At 41.8% G+C, this 23348-nt stretch overlaps 1 protein-coding gene across 4 annotated transcripts in view; it reads right to left on the bottom strand.

Annotated features, from left to right (window-relative positions):
* LPIN2 (lipin 2) overlaps nt 1-20889 on the bottom strand; it is a 74625-nt gene extending 53736 nt beyond the window's left edge. Inside the window, exon 1 of one of the 4 annotated variants that reach the window (XM_061596277.1) lies at nt 20623-20889. The gene's annotated coding sequence lies outside the window, so the exon portion shown is untranslated. Of the gene's footprint in view, nt 1-3337; nt 3433-20351; nt 20372-20622 lie in introns of those variants that run through there. The other 3 variants (XM_061596247.1, XM_061596266.1, XM_061596255.1) reach the window with 3 other exon arrangements.
* Between the last annotated feature and the right edge of the window lie 2459 nt (nt 20890-23348).

The following is a 23348-nucleotide window of genomic DNA, read 5'->3' as shown; positions in this document are numbered from 1 at the left end:
TCATAATCGACTTGAAGGCACATAACAACAACAAGAAGCCTTTATATAACCAATGCACCCTGCTTATTTCATATCTCCAAGATGTAAGTTTAGTAAGTCTTGCAGTTCTAGACCCTGTTCTAGGCGTAAGATAAGCTACAGATGCATGGTGGTTGTGAGGAACAAGCACACCGGCACTTCCCACGTGTGACTGCATCTATGTTTGGCCTAGGTTATCCCCATTATTTCATTTGATGTAGTAAACATTTCCATGATCAGTGAATAGAAAAGAAATCCTAACCTGAACAATTTCATCTCCATTTAAAATTGTAAACTGGAAACTCCTAAAGACTTTGTATGTACTAGGCACTTTTCCTTAGTTGTCCAAGATGATGTAAAACCATTAACAATTAAAAACTATTAAAATAAGACGGAATCTAGATGTTTATGAAATGATTTTGAAGACACTGAAGATAAAATGGCAGCATAAAATATGAAGTGCCATATTCAATACGTCAACTTTGTTTCTGCAATTCTAATTGATAAAAGTTAACTATAACTCGCTATAGCTCAAACATTCAGCTGCCTATCTGTAAGTGTTCAGTTACCAAGCGTAGATCAATCCAGAAAACTGCATACATGTGTGAAATAATCCTAGGTTTAGGAGCATCTCTGAGTTGATAATGGGCACATCTAATGCTGAAACTGAATAGAAGGGAAGGAGAAGGGGGGGGGATGGAAGGATGGTGTGAGCTTGTAGTCCAATCGTTAAAACTTTGGTTCCTGTTCTATGAACTAGGTCAGTGGTTTCCAACCTAGGGGATGGGACCCCCAGGGGGTTGCAAAGTCATCTCAAAAATGAGATGACTCAGCAAAGAGCCGAGAGAAGAATGACTTTTTAATTTAAAAATTAATTAATGGCTGGTCTGTGTACCACCAACTTGAAAACCCGCACTGAATGTGGATGCAGCTGCTTCCACCTTCCCTTCTTTCCTTGCAGCCAACACAATCAGTTCCCACCACACAGAGAGCTCAGCAGCACAGTGCTCAAGCAAGTGCATCAAGAGAAGGAGCCAGCTGGATTTATTTGAGCTCCATCACCTCTTCTCCCCCGTTTTGTCAGCAGCACTGAGGGAAGATCGATCAAGCTTGTTGGCTCTCATGGTAGAGACAGAGGGACCCTTGGGGAAGGCCACCTGCCAAAAAAGTAATGGGATGGAGTCCTGGAGCATCCCCCCCAGAATGTACACCTGGGCATTCCTTAAAAATTCACTATATAAACTTACAGTACCATGTATACATGTCTATTCAGAAGTAAGTCTTTATATTTAATGGGGCTTACTCCCAGTTAAATCAAATTGCCGTAAACAGACCAGACAAAGATTATGTTGAAGCTATACTACGTTGGGGGAAGGGGACATGGGACTTTATAGTAGAAAGATACATCATTACGGTTAAAGGAAGTAAAAATTTGTGTCTATAATACAATGACTTAAGCTGCAATCCAAACCAAGTCTACTCAGAAGTAAGTCCTATAGCATTCAATGGAGCTACAGCCATATGAAGTAAGTTAGGCTGAAAGTTAGTTACTGACCCAAGGCAGTAAGGGGGGGGGAAGGATGGGTAAAGTGAGTTTTAAAATGTGATACTACACATGCTTGGTGTGTTTTTATTGCTGTTTGTCAAGGTTTTGAGTGTTTTTACACAGTTGCATGTGTTCATTTTAAATAGTTTTTATTTTAAAATATGTTAAGTTGCCCAAATTTTATTGTTTTTACTCGAGTTCTTTACATGGTTTAGGGTTGATATTGAGGGACAGCAGGGCTTTTGGTGCCTTTAACAGCTGTGTGGCATGCAGAAATTAAACAGAAATTAAATTAAGCATTTTCTAGTATGGAAATACAATTATTGGGCAAGCTTCACCTGTTGACATTTTGTCTGTTAGACATATTATTGTTATTATTGTCATATAAAGCTTCCTGAGCCAACTGTTGATGAGGAGGCATCATTGCATACAGGTGGAACACTTAAAACCAGAGTGCAAATACCCTGGCATCAACCAGGCTCTGTTCATCAATCTGGGTGGTTTACTTTTATCTCCTTTCTTTCATTTCCTTCAAAATTTGTTAAAAGCTATTTATATTGCTGTATTGCCCTGGGACCTTCTGGTGAAGGACAGGTAATAAGTATTTTTGGTTTTGTGATGAATAAAAAGTGACTTTATTTAATGCTTCATTTAATTTTTTCAATTAACAGAGTGTAAAATTACAACAATTAGAACATGGAGATAGCAAAAATGTTTGAGGTTACAAGGGGGGTCCCGCACTCATTAAGGTTGGGAATCACTGAACTAGATATTACTGTTCCAGTACACAAATGCTTTAAGATTTTTCATTTGACAGTATTTGAGCAGTCAATTTTTAAACTGACCAAATTATCAGCTCCAACTATTATATACAGCCAGTTACTTTGCATGTGACTACTACATAACATTACCAAAATTCTATTTTCAGGTAATTCAAACAACATGCCATTTTTAGTCTTATTATGGAACCTCAAGTAATGAAAAGTTGCCATGGCTGAAATCCTGTGCACACTTGATTTGGGAATAACCCACTGCACATAACAAGAGCCTGCTGGATCAGGCCAGTGGCCCATCCAGTCCAGCATCCTGTCCTCACAGAGGCCAACCAGATGCCTGGGCTGCCCACAAGCAAGGCCTGAACACAACAATACCCTCCCCTTCCGCAGTTTCCAGCAACTGGTAATATGCCACTTGCATATATATGAGGGATGAAATACTCAACAGTCAAAATATGTAGTTAATAGCAGAGCAAGCATACATAAAAAGCTAGCAATAAAGCAAAGATATATAAATATATTTGCAGTCTATACTGTTGTATTAATATGACTGATTTTACAACACTCTTATGAAGCCATTAGATCATGAAATAAGATTTACATACTGATCCTATGCCAGTTTAAGTATTTTATTTATTTTTAAAAAGCAGGATATAAATGTTAAAAAACCTAAATGTTTATTCATTGTTAAGCCCCACCAAGTTCACTGGGACTTACTGACAAACGTGCATAGGATCAGGCTGTTACCAGTATTCCTTTCTATAACAAAAAGTTTCAAAATATTAGATATTTCTGCCATCCTTCACAGAATAAAAGCTTTAAAACTAATCATGATACCAGGAACAGCCTTCTCACAAGCACTAGCCAATATACTTGCTTGCTTTTACAAACTTAAAATACCATTATTCTTTTCTGTCATTCTTTTACATATCAAACTAATAGTATACCAGTTCAGCTATTACTTGAATGTAGAGAACAACCCTAAAGGTGCACCTACATTAGTGCTTTTATAGACGGAAACACTGTTTGCCAGATCTTAATACTCCACAGTTTTCTCTGCTTCCCTGCAGAAGACTGGTGCAGTTTAAAAATGGCTAATCTTAAGAAAGCCAGAAACTATAAACCTTACTGTATGGGCTTTCACAGCTGTCCTTCATTGCCTAGAGATAAGTGGACATACTGCTGCATCTGTTTAACAATGATAGGCAATGTCGTTCCATTACACCATGTCACATGATATTAGCTTCACGTCAGTTACCATGTGATTTCTCCTGCTTACCTCAGGTTTGCTTGTTGTTGGACTGCCTTCAAGTCAATTCCAACTTATGGTGACCCTATGAAGAGGGTTTTCATGGTAAGCGGTATTCAGAGGGGGTTTACCATTGCCTTCCTCTGAGGCTGAGAGGCAGTGACTGGCCCAAGGTCACCCAGTGAGCTTCATGGCTGTGTGGGGATTTGAACTCTGGTCTCCCAGGTCCCAGTCCAACACCTTAACCACTACACCACATGGGCTCTCGAGGTTTGCTTACCACATGCTTTTTCTTAACTTGTAGATTGCCTTGAGTCAGTGGGCAGAAGAAAGAGAGAGATTTATACTTGCTCAATGAGGACACCTACTGTGAGTCTTTGGAGAGGCTAACAGAAAGAAAGCAGTTTTCTACCTGTTCGTGGATGGCTTTCTCTGTCTTCCTCCAGACATTATTGTATCTGGATTTGTGTTGCCTATCTGGATCATGGTCCAAATGGGAGAGCAGGGTACATCGGCAAGGGTACATCCTTCATTGTAAGGGATGTGCAAATACAAGTCAACACTTGGCTGTTAGCTGCTGAGCACAACTGCAAGTCACAGTATAACTGGAACCAAAGCCAACCATAGCTAGATTAACCCAGGAGATGAGTGCAAGGTCTGAGCCACAATATCTGATTGAAGGGACCTGAAATGAATCTAAAGGAAAGCAGCAGACAAAAGAATTCGCAGACAGGGGAGCAAGCATGGAGTCCAGAAGAAGACCTGGCTTGTATATATATTAGTCTTGTATTTAACTACTCACCTGGTTGCTATAGCAAAGGAATTATATGCAGCTGAATGGGCTGTCAGCTACAATTTATTTATTTTTTATTTGTTTCATTTATAGACCGCCCATAGCGAGTGGCTCTCTGGGCGGTGTACAAAAAGGTTAAAATACAAAATATCAACAATAAAATCAGACAACAAACAATAAACACAAGCAGCAACTAAAGAAAAAAAGAAAAAAGAAAAATTTTTAATTATAACATAAACGCTTAAAATGCCTGGGAGCATAGCCAGGTCTTAACCTGGCGCCAAAAAGATAGAAGCGTAGGCGCCAGGCGTACTTCTTCGGGGAGGCTGTTCCACAGTTCGGGGGCCACTACAGAAAAGGCCCTAGATCGAGTAACTGTCCTCCGGGCTTCTCGATGGGTTGGTACCCGGAGGAGGGCCTTAGATGCTGAGTGAAGTGACCGGGTAGGTTCATAGCGGGAGAGGCGTTCCACAAGATATTGCGGTCCCACGCCGTGTAAGGCTTTATAGGTCAAAACCAGCACCTTGAATCTGGCTCGGAAACAAATAGGTAGCCAGTGCAAACGGGCCAGAACAGGTGTTATATGCGCTGACCGGCTGGTCCTCGTCAGCAGTCTGGCTGCTGCGTTTTGCACTAGCTGAAGCTTCCGAACTGTCTTCAAGGGCAGCCCTACATAGAGCGCATTACAGTAATCCAGCCTAGAAGTTACCAGAGCATGAACAACTGAGGCGAGGTCATCCCTGTCCAGATAGGGGCGTAGCTGGGCTACCAACCGAAGGTGGTAGAATGCATTCCTTGCCACCGAGGCCACTTGCGCCTCAAGAGACAAGGAAGGATCGAAAAGAACTCCCAGACTACGAACTTGTTCCTTCAAGGGGAGTGTGACCCCATCTAGAACAGGGTGAACATCCACAAGAGGAATAACGGGGCACCCTGCTCCTCCCTCTGGCAGGTGTTTATTATTATTTATTTATTAGATTTATATCCCTCCCTTTCTCCCAGTAGGAAACCAGGGTGGCAAACAAAAGCACTAAAAACACTTTAACGCATCATAAAAACAGACTTTAAAATATATTTTTAAAAAATTAAAAACATTAAAACAAAACATCTTTAAAAACATTTTTAAAAAGCTTTAAAAACATCTATTTTTAAAAAAGGTTTAAAAACATATTAAAAAGCAGTTCCACCACAGACGCAGACTGGGATAATGTCTCAAAGAACTTGTTGAAAGAGGAAGGTCTTCAGTAGGCGCCAGAAAGATAACAGAGATGGCGCCTGTCTAATATTTAAGGGGAGAGAATTCCAAAGGGTTGGTGCCGCCACGCTAAAGGTCTGTTTCCTTTTTTGTGCGGACCTCCTAACAAGATGGTATCTGCAGGAGCCCTCACCTGCAGAGCACAGTGATTGGCTGGGTGTATAAGGGATAAGATGGCATTTCAGATATCCTGGTCACAAGTTGTATAGTGCTTGTACACCAAAACGAGAACCTTGAACTTGGCCCGGTAACTAATAGTTTCAGCAGCAGGGTGACATGTTGGCGATACCATGCTACAGTGAGCATGCTCCCTGCCACATTTTGCACTAGCTGCAGCTTCAGGACCAACCTCAAGGGTAGGCCCACATAGAGCGAATTACAATAGTCCAGCCTGGAGGTTACCAGTGCATGGACAAAAGTGGTCAGGCTATCCCAGTCCAGAAATGGCCGCAGCTGTCTTACCAACCAAAGCTGGTAAAAGGCACTACTAGCCACTGAGGTCACCTGGGCCTCTAGTGACAAAGATGGATCTAGGAGCAGCCCCCAGATAATGGACCTGCTCTTTCTGAGGGAGTACAACCCCATCCAAAGCAGACAAATGACCAATTATCTGAACTCGGAAACCACCAACCCAGAGTGTCTCTGTCTTGCTAGGATTCAGACTCAGTTTATTGGCCCTCATCCATCCCACTACCAAGTCCAGACAACGGTCCAGGGCTTGCATGGCCTCTCCTGATTCAGATGTTACAGAGAAATAGAGCTGGGCATCATCAGCAAACTGCTGACACCTCACCCCAAAGCTCCTGATGACCACTCCCAAGGGCTTCATATAGATGTTAAAGAGCATGCGGAACAAGATGGGACCCTACGGCACCCCAAAGCACAACTGCCAGGGAGCCAAAAGATAATCACCCAGTGCTATTCTCTGAAAATGACCCTGAAGATAGGATCAGAACCTATGTAAAACAGTGTCTCCAATACCCATCTCACCAAGTTGGTCCAGAAGGATACCATGGACAATGGTATCAAACTCCACTGAGAGATCAAATAATTATAACAGGATCACACTCCCTCTGTCCTTCTCTCAATAAAGGTCATCCATCAGGGCAACCAAGGCCAATTCAGTCCCATAACCAGGCCTGAACCCAGACTTGGATGGGTCAAGATAATCTGTTTCATCCAAGAGTACTTGCAATTGCTGTGCCACAACCCCTTCAATCACCTTCCCTAAGAAGGGGGTATTTGCGACCAGGCAGTAGTTGTTGCAAACCAATGGGTCCAGGGTGGGCTTTTTCAGGAGCGGTTGGATCACTGCCTCTTTCAGGGAGGTTGGAACCACTCTATCCCAAAATGATGTGTTGACCATACCCTGGATTCACTCGGTCAAACCCCCTCGACAAGCTTTAATAAGCCAAGAAGGGCAAGGGTCGAGAGGACATGTTGCTGGCCACATCAACACAAGCAAGGATGACTACTTGAGGATGCGATGGTGGCAGAGAAGTGGACCTTCTTTGCCGCCCTCACTGCCACACAGGCTATGATGTTTTAATCGTGCCTAATCAACCTCACAGCACGTCTTTTGCCACTTGCACTCTAGCCATTGTCCAGCTTGTTTCATTGCCCTTAGCTCACTCATGTACCAAGGTGCAAACCAGGCTCCACAATGCCAGAGAGGGTGCTCAGGGGCAACTATGTCAAGAGCCCGACGCGCCTTGCTGTTCCGCAGCGTGACAAGGGCTTCAACAGGGTCACCTGCTCTATCTATTGGGAACTCCCCCAGGGCATTCAGGAATCCTGTGGATTCCATTAGTCTCTGGGGAGGGACCATCTTAATCTGTCCATCACTCCTGCAGGGGAGGATTGGAGCCATAAGTCTAAACTTCACCAGTTTCTGCGCTATCCCTGATTAAAAACACATCTATTATTTGTAGCTCCCATGTATATGTTGCTACTGGTAATTCTACAGAAGACAATAGATACATGTTCTGTTAGCAGGCTACTGGAATACTTTAAACTATTTCTGTGTTGAACTTCCCAGGAGGATCCCTCCGCCTGTGCTGCCTCTGAGACGGGCTCCCGTCTTGGATGAAACTTATCCAGTTTTAAATTCAGTAAGAAGGGTTTTTTCTGACTGGGGATGATTTCTTCCGGATAAGGAAGAAGCGTGAGATCTGCCACATAGTTTTGTTTTGATTGTTGGAGCCTGGAATTCGTCAGAATTGTCTGTCTTCCAGCAGTTCAGACAGAGCGAGGATTTTATGCTAGCTCAGCTGGATAAGTGACCCGTTTTTTTTTAACGGACTAGCAGGCAAACCTCCTGTCTACATTTATCATTTTCTTATCTATATAGCTAAAGAGATTTGTCAAAGTAACAGCAATTAAGATAACCTAGATGAGGTAAGACTTTCCTTCTTTATTTACGGAACTAAGGGGGAAGAAAATATAAATAGCTTATCTTTTTTTTATTATTATTGCAAAAAGCTGACATGGAAAATTGCGTTTTAAAGATTACAACGGATGAGAGCTTTCTGATTGGGAGAGATAAGAAATCTTTTTGATTTACAAGACTTTTGTGTAATATATATAAGGGACTATTTTTTCTGATCTACTTTTTTTTGTTGTTGTTGACGAATCTGCTCATTCTCTCTGCTACTAGTTATTTGAACGCTGTGAACTAAAAGCTGTTTTTGCACTTCTGGACATTTAAGAGATAAGGACTGTCTAGCGTGTGACGTTAGTTGGTTGGAAAGATTAACTCCTTTGTAACTGGATAAAGAAATAAACTGCTCTTTGCTTGGGACATTGAAAATTGAAGGAGTTTTGTTCTTTTGGTTTTAAGAATGGCAATTAAGAAGATCATGGATGTACAAGAAGGGACTTTATTTCTAGACATGCTTCAGAAAATAATGGATGGGATTAACTCAATAAAACAAGAACTGAGAAATAATAGACAAGCGTGGAGAACTGAATTTCATGAAATGAGACAGGAGCTGAAAGAAACTCAGGATTCTATGAGAAAGGAGAATAAAGATAGATCTGGAAAACAAAAAAAGGATGAAAGAGAAATTAAAGGCAAAGTACAATCTATGGAGATTGGCTTAAATATGGACATGAAAAAAGATTTGGATTTCCTGCTTGTGACGGATCCTGGAGATAAATATTACAGTTTGGAATACAGCGCTGTCTCTGAAGGAATTGAAGAGATTAGAGATAAAGATATTATCGGTTCAAAAAAATTCCTGGACTGGAAGGATTTGATGGAACTTGAAATGGAGAAAGTTAATAGAATTAATCCCTGTTTTGTGTCAATGGAAAAACCTTCAAGAAATGTACTAGTGTATCATGTGGAAAAGAGGAGCAGAGATGCGGCTTTGAAACAATACTTCAGTGTTACGTTTGGATTTGATGGTAAGAAAATATCTGTGATGGAGGAAATTCCTATCAGACTTTTATTATATGACTATGACAGCAAGATTTTTGGGTGCGTAAAGATAGAAGATGGACCCAATATGGATAATGACAGAAGAGCGATTTGAAACTACTGGACTCAGTAGATTTGATGACTTGGATTAATTGACATGTTTATTTAGAAAAAAAAATTGATTGACATATATCTCAAGGATTGGAAACTTCTCTTTGACTTTTTGTGGAAGATTAAAATGATATGATGTTAATGAGATTTGAAACCAACTAAGATAACTGCTGGAGGAAGGTGATTTTATAATCTATTAAGAGATAGGTCTGTCATATATTATAGATTTATAGTTGAATTATAGTGTTTTGAAATTACTGGATTTAGTAGATTTGATGAGCTGGATTAATTGGCATGTTTATTTAGAAAAAAATTGGTTGATATATATATCTCAAGGATTGGAAACTTCTCTTTGACTTTTTGTGGAATATTAAAATGATATGATGTTAATGAGATTTGAAACCAACTAAGATAACCGCTGGAGGAAGGTGATTTTATAATCTATTAAGAGATAGGTTTGTTATATATTATAGATTTATAGCTGAACTATGACAAATCGGAAGTCAATATTTTTATATATATGTATTTTTTCTGTATTGTATTAGTTATTGATTTGTGTTGTTTTCTTTTTGTATTATTTTGGTTTTGAAAATTAGAATAAAAATTAATTGAAAAATAAATAAATAAACTATTTCTGTGTTACTGTCTTACATAAGGCAGTCCAACAGAAACTTTTTTTGCAATGTTGTAACACATCATGAAAAACTGAAAGCATTTTGTATCATGCTCCTTCCACTAGCTCCTTTGTCTAAAGTAGCCCTAATCATCAACATTTATTTATTTAGGATTATTTATTTATAATGCAGCTTCTATCCTGCCCTTCATAACCAGGTGTTCCTAGGGCAGATTGCATAGTAAAAGCAGATGTACACAGTAAACCAACCAACAAAACATGGGCTCTTTCTCAGAAGAAAGGTGGGATATAAATCCAATAAATAAAACTAAACAGCACTTGCGCACCATTCCAACCATTCAATTCTCATCCTTGCAGCAAATGAAAGCCAGAATCTCCACAGGTGCTGAAACCTTTGCACAACCCCACTGAACTGGCAACTTCTGGTGTGGTCACAAGTGCTGACCTCACCTAACACATACTGGCTTATGGTATTCCTTGGTATAGATTTTCTAGTTGTCCAGTGCTTCCAATAACTCTTCCCTTTTCTGTCATGAAGCTCAGGAGGTCAGTGTCCCAATAACTATGGCAGCCATTCCCAATGTTCACTGCTTCTGAAGCCACATTAATGCATGGAAATTTATTTGTTCTTGTCAATGGGCATTTTCTGTCCAAACATATTTTTAGAAGGTCTCTGTTGATGATACCATTCTCATGAATTAACTGTTTTCACCCATAGGAAGTATCTTATCCAATCACTATGTTGTCAAGTTTTTAAAAAGGGTAATTGCTGGGGTATCATCAGACACCATGGGAAAGGGTATTCTCCAATTCCCCCTTCCCAGTGCATATCTTATCATAAGCCTGTGTCATGGTATGGTGGCCATCACACTTCCACCTCTATAGCTTCAGATCTAGGAGGCAAAAATCATGGCAACTTTATAAGGGAGGCTTCTGAAATGTGGAGTTTCTTCAGTTAGCTCTCCCAAATCTCCCTCCCTATTTTCTGTGGTTTGCAAATGAACATGTTCCATGTGTGATTCTATGCATTTTTACTCAGAAAGAATTCCACTGTGATCAGTAATGCTTATTCCCTAAGAAGGGCCCATAGGATTTCAGTGTCACTATGCCTGTTGGTGAATCAGGACAGCCAGAATGCTGACTTCAGACAACCAGGCTATATTTTAGAAACATGAGTTTCCAATTGGGTAATGTAATTTAACTAATCAAGCACAAGTACTGTTTATTCAAGTTTAAGATTACAGGGTAAATACATCAGATACACAAGTGTTTTGAGATTTATTTTATTTTACTGTCTAAATCCTTGTGTTTTTTGATCATTCTAGAAATAGGCTAGCCAATGCACATCCCTTTACTGTCTAGCCATGCATTAAGTGTTGAAATATAACAGATAAGGGAGAAAACAAGAGTGGCTTTAGGGCTCAAAAAGCAAATAAGGTTTTAAATCTCTGATTAGCATAAGGGCCAAAACAAATGTGACATTATTCATACAACTATCAATTGTGTGTTTTGTTTTTAAATAGAAGCCATGGGGTGGACCTGATACAGACTGGGCCCACAGCAGGGACAATGTGAAGTTTACCTGGTGAAGTTTGGACTAGTAGTGACAATTTCCCCCCGTTTGGATGGCCCACCATTGGAGACTGATGCAACCTGATATGTTTCTGAATGCTCTTGAGGGATTTGCCAGCGGAGAAAACTGACAATCCTGTCAAAGCCCTGATGCTGCTATGGAATGGCGAGATGAAGCAGGCAACTGACACAATACTTCCTGAGCTCTCTGGCACTGTAGTGCCTGAGTGGGCTCCTTGGTATTCTGTGGGGTTTCAGGCTATGAAGCAAGCTGAAGACTAGAATGCAAGTGGCACAAGTCTCACTCCAAAGCAGACCGAACACTGGTTAGTGTTCATAATCGAGCCTACCATGTGCAGGCTGTGAACAAGGCTCATTTTGCAGCTTGCACTGCATCATCTAGTAGCCAGCCAGCAGAGTTATTTTGGACTCCCACTGTGGAGGAAGAAACCCTGAAGCATTCAAGGATCCACTGTGACCAATTGGCTTCACACTTTGAGGATAAAGTCACTTGACTTCAGAGTGATCTTGACTCTGCTGTTATTGCAGTTCCAGATTAAACACCCAATTGCAGAGTCAGTGATAAGTGGTTGGATCAGTTTTAGCTTATGTAGTCAGCTGAAGTGGACAATGTGCTGGTGGCTATACAGTCAACCATGTGCTTTCTTGACCCCTGTCCCTCCTGGATATTATATTTAGCAACAGGGGTTTGACTGGTTGGGTCCAGAACATAGTTAATGCTTCATTGCATGAAGGGGTGGTTACTGCTGCCTTGAAAGAAGTGGTGGTACATCCACTCTGAAATAAATGGCCCTGGACCTTGGATTGTAATAACTATCAGCCAGTCACAAATATCCACAGAATTGCAGTGAGGCAGCTGCAACCATTCTTGGATGACATGGATTATTTAGATCCATTCCAATCTGGGTTTAGATTGGCCATAGGACTAAATTGGCCTTGGTCATCTTGATGGATGACTTTACAGCCAGTAAGACAAGTGGAGTGCCACATTGCTCCTGCTTCTTGATCGCTCTGCCATTTTGGTACCATTACTCCTGGACCAGCTCAGTGGAATGGGAATTGGGAACATTATGTTATAGTGCTTATGGTCCTACCTATGGGACTGAGTCCAGAGAGTAGGATTGGGAGAGTGCTATTCGCCCCCCTGGCAGTTATCCCACAGGGCACTACATAAATAGCATTGGGAATAAATATCTTTATCAGGGTGGGGAGCCTTTTTGGCTGTGGGGGGCAGATTTTCATCATATGATTGACAGCCGGATTGCCCCACCCACCTGTCAAAATCCCTTGCGTTTGCAAAGCCTTTCCTGTGTTGATTCCTTCAACCGAGGTTTCTCTCTAAGCCTCCCCACACCCCTCCTTTCAGTATCCACAAGCAGAGCTTGAAAAGAAGAGGTGTGGGGAGGCTTCAAAAGCCCACCCTGCATTGATCCCTTCAACCTCCAAAGAGGATCAGCATGAGGTGGATTTTCCAAAAAAAAAAAAAAAGTCTACTCGCTTTTGCTATGCATGCAGCGAAAGCAAGCAGACCCAGATTTTTTCCTACACATTGTTGCATGATGGAGCAGTCCCTGCCAGAGCCAATGTCTGCCATGTGCAGGGTTTGCTCCATTGCCCAGAAATGAAGACACAGACACTTTCTTTGCAGTGGTCTTTAAAGGGGGAGACTGCTTCAAACAGTGGTCCCCATGCTCCAGAGATCTTTAAAGGAGAGGAGAGAGTGCTGCAAACAGCCCTGCAAAATGCTGTAAGACAGTCCCTGCACTCCTGACTGAACACGGGAGCGCGGAGCCTGTCTTAAAGCAAGCCATCTTTGAAGCAGCCTCCAACTGTCCCTTAAAGATTGCTCCAGCAGACATCATCTCTGGCAGGGATTGCTTCATCAAGTAGCAATGAAGAAAAAAACATGGGTCTGCTTACTCACCACTTTTTTGAAAAGCCTTTCCTACCTTGTTCCTTTTCAGAGGTTGAAGGGCACATGGGGGACTTTCTAAGAAGATCCCACCCATCAGCTGATGTCACCAGGGATGTCAGCTGAAAGGTGGGTGGGTTGGCTTGGGGAAAATGGCCTTGGGGGCCAAATGGGACCACCAGAAGGGCCATGATTGGCTCAGAGGTTCCCCATCCCTAATCTATTGGAAGTCACTGGGAGCGGTCATTAGGTGTTCTGGGGCAAGCTGATGTCATTCGTCTCTATTTCTTCATAGCATCGGAATCACCAGAGGCCATGTGGGCCCTGGAGTGGTGCCTTGACACAGTAGTTTGAGCTTCAATCCTAGCAAGACAGAGACACTTTGGATGAGTGGTTCACATGTTTGAGAAATTTGTCAATCGCCTGCCCTGGACGAGGTTGCACTCCACCCAAGGGAACAGATGCATAGTCTGGGGATGCTTGTGGATCCAGCTTTGTAACTGGAGGCCTAGATAGCCTCAGTGGCTACAAGTGCCTCTTACCAGATGCACCTGGTAGGACAGCTATGACCATTCCTGGGTTGGAAGAACTTGACCACAGTAGTTCAGGCATTGGTGACTACAAGATTGGATTACTACTAGAGATATAAATTTTCTGGAAATGTTGAAGCCATGTAAAGAAACTGTTTTTCCCTGTTTTTTTAAGAGAGAAAAACAGAAATTTTGAGAAAAACTGAAAAATATAATACTTATTTTTTAAATCACCTTTTATAGATTGAAAGTCACTGTTACTTTAGGAGCATAAAATGTATTATGTATAACTTGAATCGCCATTAAACTATCATGTTTGTTATATTAAAAGTACATTTTACTAAAACAATAATTAAAAATTTAATTTACTTTAAAAAAAAAAAAATTTTTACAAGCTGCTGAACTATAAGAAACCTATCATCTCTTTCATTTTGCCAGTTTATGAGAAGCAGGCAAAAAACTAAAAATAGGATAAACCATCAATACGGTAAAGAGAGAAAATTATTATATATTGTGGATATTATGTCTTCTCTAGTCCTCCTCAGTGTCAAGCACACATAAAAAACATAAAGCACTCATTCCCATAAAAAGAGCTGAGAAAAAGACTCAATGAATACGACACAAAATTTAATCAGTCATTTTCAGAGCTATCACTATCAGTTTCTGCTCCTTCATATTTGTCATCATATTTATTATGGACTTCTAAAAATTGAAAGTTTGTCCAGACTGAAACAAGCTTCTATATGCTTTCACATGTCATAGTCCAAAAATTTCCGGGGGGGGGAGGTTCAAATATTCCCTTCCCTTCCTCCAGGCCTTCACATCTCTAATAACTTAAATTCCCTTGCACCTGACCCAGAAGCTGCAGTTAGTGAAGAATGCTGCAGCAAGGTTGCTGATAGGAAGGAGACCCTGTCAGCATACAATATCTCTTCTCAGAGATCTGCACTAGTTGCCTATCTGCTGATTTGTTACTTGTCCAAATTCAAGATGTTACTCTTGGTATATAAAGCCCTTAACAGCTTGGGACCAGTTTACTTGCGATATTACCTTGCCCAATATGTGCCCACTTGATCATTTTGATCTGCAGAACTGGCACTGACAGAGGTGCCACATAATGCTCATTCTATAGGTGGAAGGAATTGGCTATTTAGTATGGCAACACCTGCACTTTGGAACTTTGGAACCCAGCCTATTGACTTCAGGCAGGGAAAAAAAGGCAAGAACTTCTTTTCAGTACCTGCATAAAATATTTGTTTAGACAAGCCTATCCAGACACATAGATGTTAACATATTTTAATCTCTTTTTAGTCTACTGTTAAATAAATAAATAAATAAATAAACGTAAGATATTTATATACCGCTTTATCATTTGCATTTCTAAGCGGTGTACATAAAATGGAGCTGTTCATAAAACAAAACAATAAAATTATAACACTAAATACCACATTAAAATGCCTGTTGGAACAAAAAAGTTTTAATCATACACCTGAAGTTCAGCAAGGAGGGTGCCTATCTAATCTCAGCTGGAAGGAAGTTCCACAGGCTTGGTCTTGCTACACTGAATGCATGGCTTCTAGTCATTACAAGCCATGCTTCTGAGCCATGAGCTACCACCAACAAAGACTCCCCCAAGATTTCAGTGATCAGCCTGGGATATAAGGGATCAGGCGGTCATTAAGATATTCTGGACTAGGGTTGCCAGGTTCATGGTCTGAGACTGATCCTGTATCTTTAGGAGAAGAGAAAGTCAGCCAAGTGCAGGTGTTCTTGCAACGCTGTAATGAGAAAAACCACAAGGTGGAATTCTCCCTTCCCCCTGCACAACTTTTAAAGATACAGGAGACCTCTTGGAGGCCGGGCCTGACAACCAAGAGGTCTTCTGTATCTTTAAAAGTTGTGCAGGGAGGAGGGAGAATTCCACCTTGTGGTTTTTCTCATTACAGCGTTGCAAGAACACCTGCACTTGGCTGACTTTCTCTTCTCCTAAAGATACAGTATCAGTCTCAAGGCCAAGAACCTGGCAACCCTATTCTGGACCCAAGTTGTTAAGGGCCTTAATACAAGAACCCTGAACCTGGTCCAGTAGCATATGGGCAGCCAGTGCAAGCTTTTAAGCACCAGAGGTATGTGTTGGCAGTAGTCTGTCTCCATCAACAGTCTAGCCACAGCATTTTGCACCAGCTGGAGTGTCCACAGCACACACAAGGAGTGTACTGCAATAATCAAGTCTTGAGGCTATCAATGCATGAATCACCACAGCCAGGCTACCCCTGCCCAAGAATGGCCATAGGTTGGGGCACCAGCCTCAGTCGGTAAAAGGCACTCCTAGCCAGAGAGGCTACCTGAGCCTCAAGTGACAAAGATGAATCCAGGAGCACCCCCAAACTGTGTACCTGTTCTTTAAGAGGGAGAATAACCTCATCCAGGACAGGCAAATGGCCAATCTCCCAGAGCCCGGAACCACCCACCAACAGTGTCTCCATCTTCTCAGGAGTCAAGCTCAGTTTATCAGCTCTTCTTAAATGTCTTTAATGACATGTTTTATTGATAATTTTAATATTTCTTGTGAACTGCTTATAGGTCTTATTACAATCAAGTGGTATATACAATTTGTTAAATAAAATAAGTGTTAAAGCCCTGCCCCCACACCAGGGTCTCAATCTGGATCTCCCCTGCCACCCAGCTATTATTTACTAAAATTCACACAAGCAATTGTGTGAATAACATCAAATATGTTTTGACCCTTTGTCATGAAAAACTGATCAATAGGGCAGCCTTGCAACAGCATTAAGGATTGCTTAAAACCCGTATTTCCCAATTCCTCAAGTCTGTATATGGGGACTTTCAACCCCTGTATCTATGTCCTAGGGAGAACAGAGAGAACTCTAGTAATCAACATCAATTCTCATAGAAGTCCATAATGATAAAGAATGAAAATTTCCTATCCAGAGGCAGTATACATCTGATTATCAAATTTAGGGGAAAGAAAGGACAATAGGATATGGGTATCTCAGCATCAAACACTGCTTGTGAGCATCCCCCAGACATTTGGCTGGCCAATGCTAGATAAGACTGAAGTTTAATCTGATCAAGATTTTAAAAAAAGTTCATTCTTAACAAGCATCAGACAATATTGTGCTGAAAAGATAGGCACGTTCACTGAAATATCCAGAAACTGATAATAGGGCCATCTCATTATTATTGGAAGCCACCTTGAGGCTGCTTTATGGCAACAGGCATGACTGAAATTTTACAAACAAGTAAGGCTCCAATCCTGCATACTTTCTTTCTTTGCTACATTTATACCCTGCCTTTTTTTCACCATGGAACCCAAGGTGGCATACATGTGGTTCCCAGGCAGTCTCCCATCCAGGCACTGACCGAAACCAGACCTGCTTAGCTTCAGCAAGGTGGTGGCCTCATGTGCCTTCAGACCACAGCAATCTGTCTGGCAGTAAGCTCACTGATTAACTTCTTTATAAAACTGCACAGAAAAATTTGCCTAACTATACTATATTACTATCAGAAACTCAAACCTCAGACATGAACTCATGAAACTGCCCTAAAATATGTTTTTAAATTATTTTTATAGCAATATCCTGAAATCAGATTATTGGTGTTCTTACATTCCCACTTAAAAAAACCACACCTGTAATAACTTTGCAAGTTCTATAAATATTTCAACAAATTCCACATGAATTAAGTAAAATTAAGTAAATTTTTGCTTGATGTCTCAAGTAACAGTTGCAAAACAGGCAAACTTGCAGTTAAAATGCATGAAAAATAATTATTGCTTTTAATCCTTTTAATATCTGTGAGTTTCATTTAGCTGGTCCACAGCATGTCTGTAAAAATGCAATTAAAATCATACTACATCTAGACAGCACATTACAATTGCTACAAGAACAAAAAATCATTAAGTGGTCCACCAAGACCCTCAGCATTTTTCAAGTGGTGCATGTGGGGAAAGTTTGAGAACCAAGCACTCCACAAACAAGGAGCTCACAGCTCCCTCCCAAGTATATTTCACCCACCTAGAAATATACTTTGCCTCTTCGGGTGTCTTCCCCCCCCCATTTTTTCCGGTGCCGTTGCTGAAAAAGGAACTGCTCAATAACAGGGTACTAGTAAATTAAGTTTTGACTGTGCAAGTACAAATGTTTATTACTGAACTGGAAGTTTCCCAAATCAAGCCTGAAGAAGCAATGGAAGTCCCACAGCTCCAAGATACTGTCCCACATGGATTTGTTGAAATGCTGGTCCCTATTAGGAGATAAATGTTATACCCCATTTTGGCTATTACGTGAGAATTTCGATTTTCAGGTTTTTGTATTCATGGGGGTGTCTTAGACTTTATATTTATGTGTTTGTTTTCTGTGAACAACATTTATATTCTGCTAAATAACAGTGTTCTCTGGGTGACTAACAAAGAATGTATTGTCAGCTTTTGGAGTGGCCTGAAAATACTTTACTAAGATGGGTGTTTTTCCCCCCAACTGGAAATGCTTTAACCATTTGATGACACACTTACTGGTCCTCTCTTTAGGAAGAGTTGTACAAATATTTTATCAGACTTCTGAGTAATCTCAATGTCTCAAGCTGTGCACCAAATTCTTCCTTTGCAGATTGCCTGGAAATACTTTTAACAATTTGGAGTATATTTGCCTCCAGTTTTGAAAAAGAGATATACAGATGTCCCATTTTCAGATTTTTTAAAAATTAGTTAGAGAGTCTTGTCCCAAATCTTGGGGCTTTAGCTCATTGGAAAGTATCCTAAAACGCCAATGCCCCTGTGAATAAATAAGATACAGACTAAACCTCTAATCCACCACAAGGGGTGTACAGGTGTGGATGCAATGAAAGTCTGCCTCAGCCTACCCCAGATCATCTCCACCAAACTCTGCCCACCAAGTGACAACAGCATCATTCTGCTGGGATGGAACTCCCCTGTTCTGCCTGCCAGTGTGCTTCCCACTATTGTAGTCTGCTAAAAGCCCCAAAACAGGGTGTCCCAAGGAAGGACCCCTTGAATCCCAAACCAATCCCACTATCTTCATTTGACAACATTGGGCCCAATTTGGGCCCAATCACTATGTCAGGTTCAGTTCGTTGTAGCTTGGAGCACGTTCTGTCTCACCACCACTATATTCTGCCCTGTGCAGCATGAGTGACAAGGCTGCAGATGCGGAAGTGACTACACTGCTCCACTGCTACCTGTCCAGGGTTTGGATTGCTCTGGCAGTCAGACAGAGAACCACAAATATTTTCATATGTACATGGCTTCATACATATCAGGATATACTAAATAAGACGTGACCTAATACCTTGAGTAAACATATCAACCAAGCACAATTTTAGAAATATACACAACTGCAAAAGGAAGACTGATTATTTAAATATTTACGATGTCTCAGATTAAAATTACTATACTTTTTTTAAAAAAAGTTACTTCCTTAGATTTAATATAAGATTTCAGAAGCTGTGTTAGGAGTTTTGTATAGCATGATGAAGCCTTAACACAATTTGCAAATTTATAAATAACATCTCAAGTGTTAATGACAATCTCAACCAAGATTTCAGCATGATTTTAACATTATGCATGCATGCATGCATTTAAATAGCATTTCAACAAGAGTTTCCAAAGCAGCTCACATCATGCACAAATTGTAAGAGAAGCATTAATAACACTACACTTTAGACAATCAGCCTTCACCAAATACATGTATCACAGGCACTAGAATCACAGGTTTGAATAACAGCAGATACTGTAGCTGCATTCAGAAACTAGGCAACCAAAGCCCCAAACATATGAATGCAAGAAAGAAAGAAAGAAAGAAAGAAAGAAAGAAAGTCGTACACCCAGAGGATGCAACTCTTGAAAAGAATGGGATTTAAACAGTCTATGTAAAGGATTGCAGCCAGAGGCTGCTGCAACAAATCTGTAAGTCAAAGCATTGTTGACTTTAATGGCTGCCCTTGAGTAAACACTGTCAATAAAGAAAAATCAATATACTGAATGCAGTTATAATAGAAATAGTTGGAGGGATACAGATTACGATACCGTTGCGCCCTCCCATCGATTATAAGGCTTCAGAGTCTGCATTTATTGGGAGTTTCCCTCCCTCTACTATTCCCTCCGTTTTTGTTACTCTGGAAAAGAGGGCTGTTAGAACCAACAGATCCAATATTGACTATTTAGTCAATAGTCTTAGGCTGCAATCCAATACACATCTCCTCAGAAGCAAGCTCCATTGGGTTCAATGGGATTTACTCCCAAGTAAATGTGTACTGGATTGCAGCCTTAGCCTATGAAAATGGGATTCTCCCTCCTTTCCTCCTGAGCGACAAGGCTCTCCTCCTCACACACTTCCTGCTGATGGATAAAAACCGCTATGGGGGGTGCAGCTCGACCCTGAGTCTTCAATGGGACTCACTCCTCCTAAGTAAGCAGCTCTAGACACCCATAAGTCAGAGCTCCAGTGCGGGTTTGGGCGAGGTACCCAGACTCACCACGATGCTGAACGAGCAAGAGGAGGAGGAGGAGGAGGCTGCCGGCTGGGGGTGGGAGGAGGCTGCCGGCTGGGGGTGGGAGGGGGCGCGTTTTCGGCGCGCGGGGGAAGGAATGAAGGATGCAGCAAAGCTTCGTTATGACCAGACGCGGGGCGGGGGAAGGAGGACGTGGGTGGCCCCTCAAAGCCAGCCAGGCAACTCAGAAGCCACGCAGCTCGCCCGGGCTGCGCTGCCGGAGAAAGGGAAAGACCGGAGCGCCTTCCTTTCCTACCTTTTTTTCCAGCCTCGGTCAGACGGAACCAAGAGAGAGACGAGGAGGACCAGCCACCGGTCACTCGAGGTGGCGGTTGAATGAACTGAATGGATTGGAAACGCAGCCGGCGCGCGGCTCGGGAGGGGGTGACGCACGCAAGCGCGTGCTCGGCGGAAATTCCCGCTCCTCCTCCTCCCTGTTCTGTGCGACCGAGCCACCAACGATCGGGGGGGGGAGGAGGCGGCTCACGTGACTTGGGGGGAGGCCACGTTATTTGCCCGAGCGCGCACCCAACATTCCGCCCTGCTGCGACGTACAGCGACATGGGCTAAGTAGTGGCTGTGGCAGCGTCGGCAGTAACAGGGAGGAGTTTCCTCTTTTTTTTCCTTGAAAGGTGGATCGTGATCTGCTGCTTGCAGACTGTTGCAAACGGAGTGTGTAGGCACGTACATCACTCGCGTCTCTTCCAGCGTGCACAGCCAATGCCAGCTTGTGCATTGTTCTCCGGGCATGCAGAAGCCTTACTGTTGCATACACAACCTACATAGTAACATAACATTCCTGTTACATGCGATGCGATCGAATTGAGAGTATCCAGACAAATGCCATCTCTACTACTTACGTGTAACCTCCAGGGTATTCCTTCTGCAAGCTGCATGCATGGGCTATTCGTGCTCTCATGCATTCTGTGCGTATTTTATGCATTTGGACTATAAACAGCGTGTGCTCCATTTTATTACTGCTGTGTACATGATGTGGGAACTCTCCAACATTCTTTACTGTCACTGACTTTTCTGCATATATGTAGAATGCTACACTCGGATTCCTTTACACGTGTGTTTACTCAGCGATGGAAAAAAGTGGGCTGGACAACACTGGCTAGGTACTGAGGGCAGCCCTGCATTGTAGCACCCTGTCAATATATTGTTATGAGCATGGGGGTTGGGATGGATGATTCCTGTGGGTCCCCTTCCAACCTCTGATTTGGAATCAGAAACTTACTTTGCTGGTCAGATGAGTCTCTTCTTTGTTAACCAAATAGATTTGCCAGGTAAGATAATGGGCCTATCAGTTGCCCAGCAACTGTGAATGGGCCAGGAAGACCCTTTTGTCATTGAAACTCTTCATCTCCCCCTTCCTGGAGCCCAGCAGAGGCTTGTAGTTTTGAGTTTTGTCTAGAGAATGTTTGGAGACTGAAAGCAGGAGAGAGACTGGCTCTCTGCACCATGGCCTTTGGGGTGCCTCCTGCAACCCAGATGGAAAAGCTGGATATTGGACTGCTGATGCATTGAACCCCTCCATCCTTGAGCTCAGGTTGGAATGTGTATAAATAAAACAAACCATATTTCATAAAGACACTGCAGTCTCCACTGACCTTCTTCCCCAAAGGAAACCAAACTCTGGAGGAGCGCAGGGACCCCCGAAATCTCACCGCTCGGAGATTGGGGGAGACGCACAACAATATTTTATGAGCCTCCCACAGCTAAGTATAGACTTCCAACAAAACATGCACTCATAAGAGTGTAAGAGAGCCCTGCTGAATTGGGCCAAATGTCCACCTAGTCCAGCATCTGCTTCTCACAGTGACCAATCAGATGCATATGGGAAGGTTGCAAATAGGACCTGAGGAAAAAAGAATACATAACATCCATAAAATAAGACAAATCACTAGCAATTACTAAGAGCAAAGTCAGCAACTAATGAATTTGTCTAATCAGATCTGTCTTCTTTCAAACACCTGCACAAAAAGGTGCATCTTCACCTCTTGCCTTAAACTATAAAGAGATGGGGCTAGCCCTACCTCAGTAGGGAAGGAATTCCACATGTGAGGAGCCACCACTGAATCATGTATTTCTGCTGCTTGTATGCCAGCAAACCAAGGTATACTGTAATAAAGCAATGTAAGTGATGATTCATTTCAGTTAAGCTATTTGTCACTGATGACATAATTTATACAAGTCTCACTGTCACTATACATACAGAGTATAACAGGCACCGACTATGAACAGGAGAAACTTACCTAGGATGAAGATGATCCTCATGTTTGAGGCTGATGTTTTGTAACTTCAGCTTATCCTAATAAATTTCTTGTCCAGATTAACATTGTGAAGTAGCATGCTACTCTTTTTGTTGTCTCCCACATAAATACACAAGTGTATCCTTCTTAACATTAAATGGGAAGAATCTACTTATACTTAAAATTTGGAGCACGAAATCCATTTGTTCTTAGTCCATTTCTGCCAACCTCATTTGTCACCCTCTCACACCTCTGAGGTTTCTACCATGTCACTGTCATTTCCTCAAACTAAGGGTGATAGCCAATCTACATTCCAGTGCATATGAAACAATCATCCTGTGGAATCCCCTTCAAATGTCCCTTTGTGTTGTCTGTTTTCATACAGTTAGCCCTTGGAGGGTAGCACAATAGTACAGGAAATAAGGCATTTTCTCCCCATACTACTGAAACCTTTACTAGTATCAGCACTAGTTTAGACATGCAGTGGCATGGAGAAAATCCTCTGATCCTCATCGATGCTGATTTTTCACCATATTAAGACACCTATATAAAACAGTGTCTGTTTATATAATCATAAGAGTTGGAAGAAACATCAAATATCATCTAGCCTGACTCCCTGCCAATGCAGGAAATCTGTTACTACTGAATTGCTGGCATCTTTGGTAAAGATGCTCCTGAACCTCATAGTTCTTCCATCTCCTCCACTGCCATCTGAGTGTCACATCCT

Source organism: Rhineura floridana, chromosome 1 (assembly GCF_030035675.1).
Source record: "Rhineura floridana isolate rRhiFlo1 chromosome 1, rRhiFlo1.hap2, whole genome shotgun sequence".
In the NCBI taxonomy this organism is placed as follows: domain Eukaryota; kingdom Metazoa; phylum Chordata; class Lepidosauria; order Squamata; family Rhineuridae; genus Rhineura; species Rhineura floridana.
Note: the sequence above shows the minus strand (reverse complement) of the source record. Positions and strands in the feature narration are given on the sequence as shown.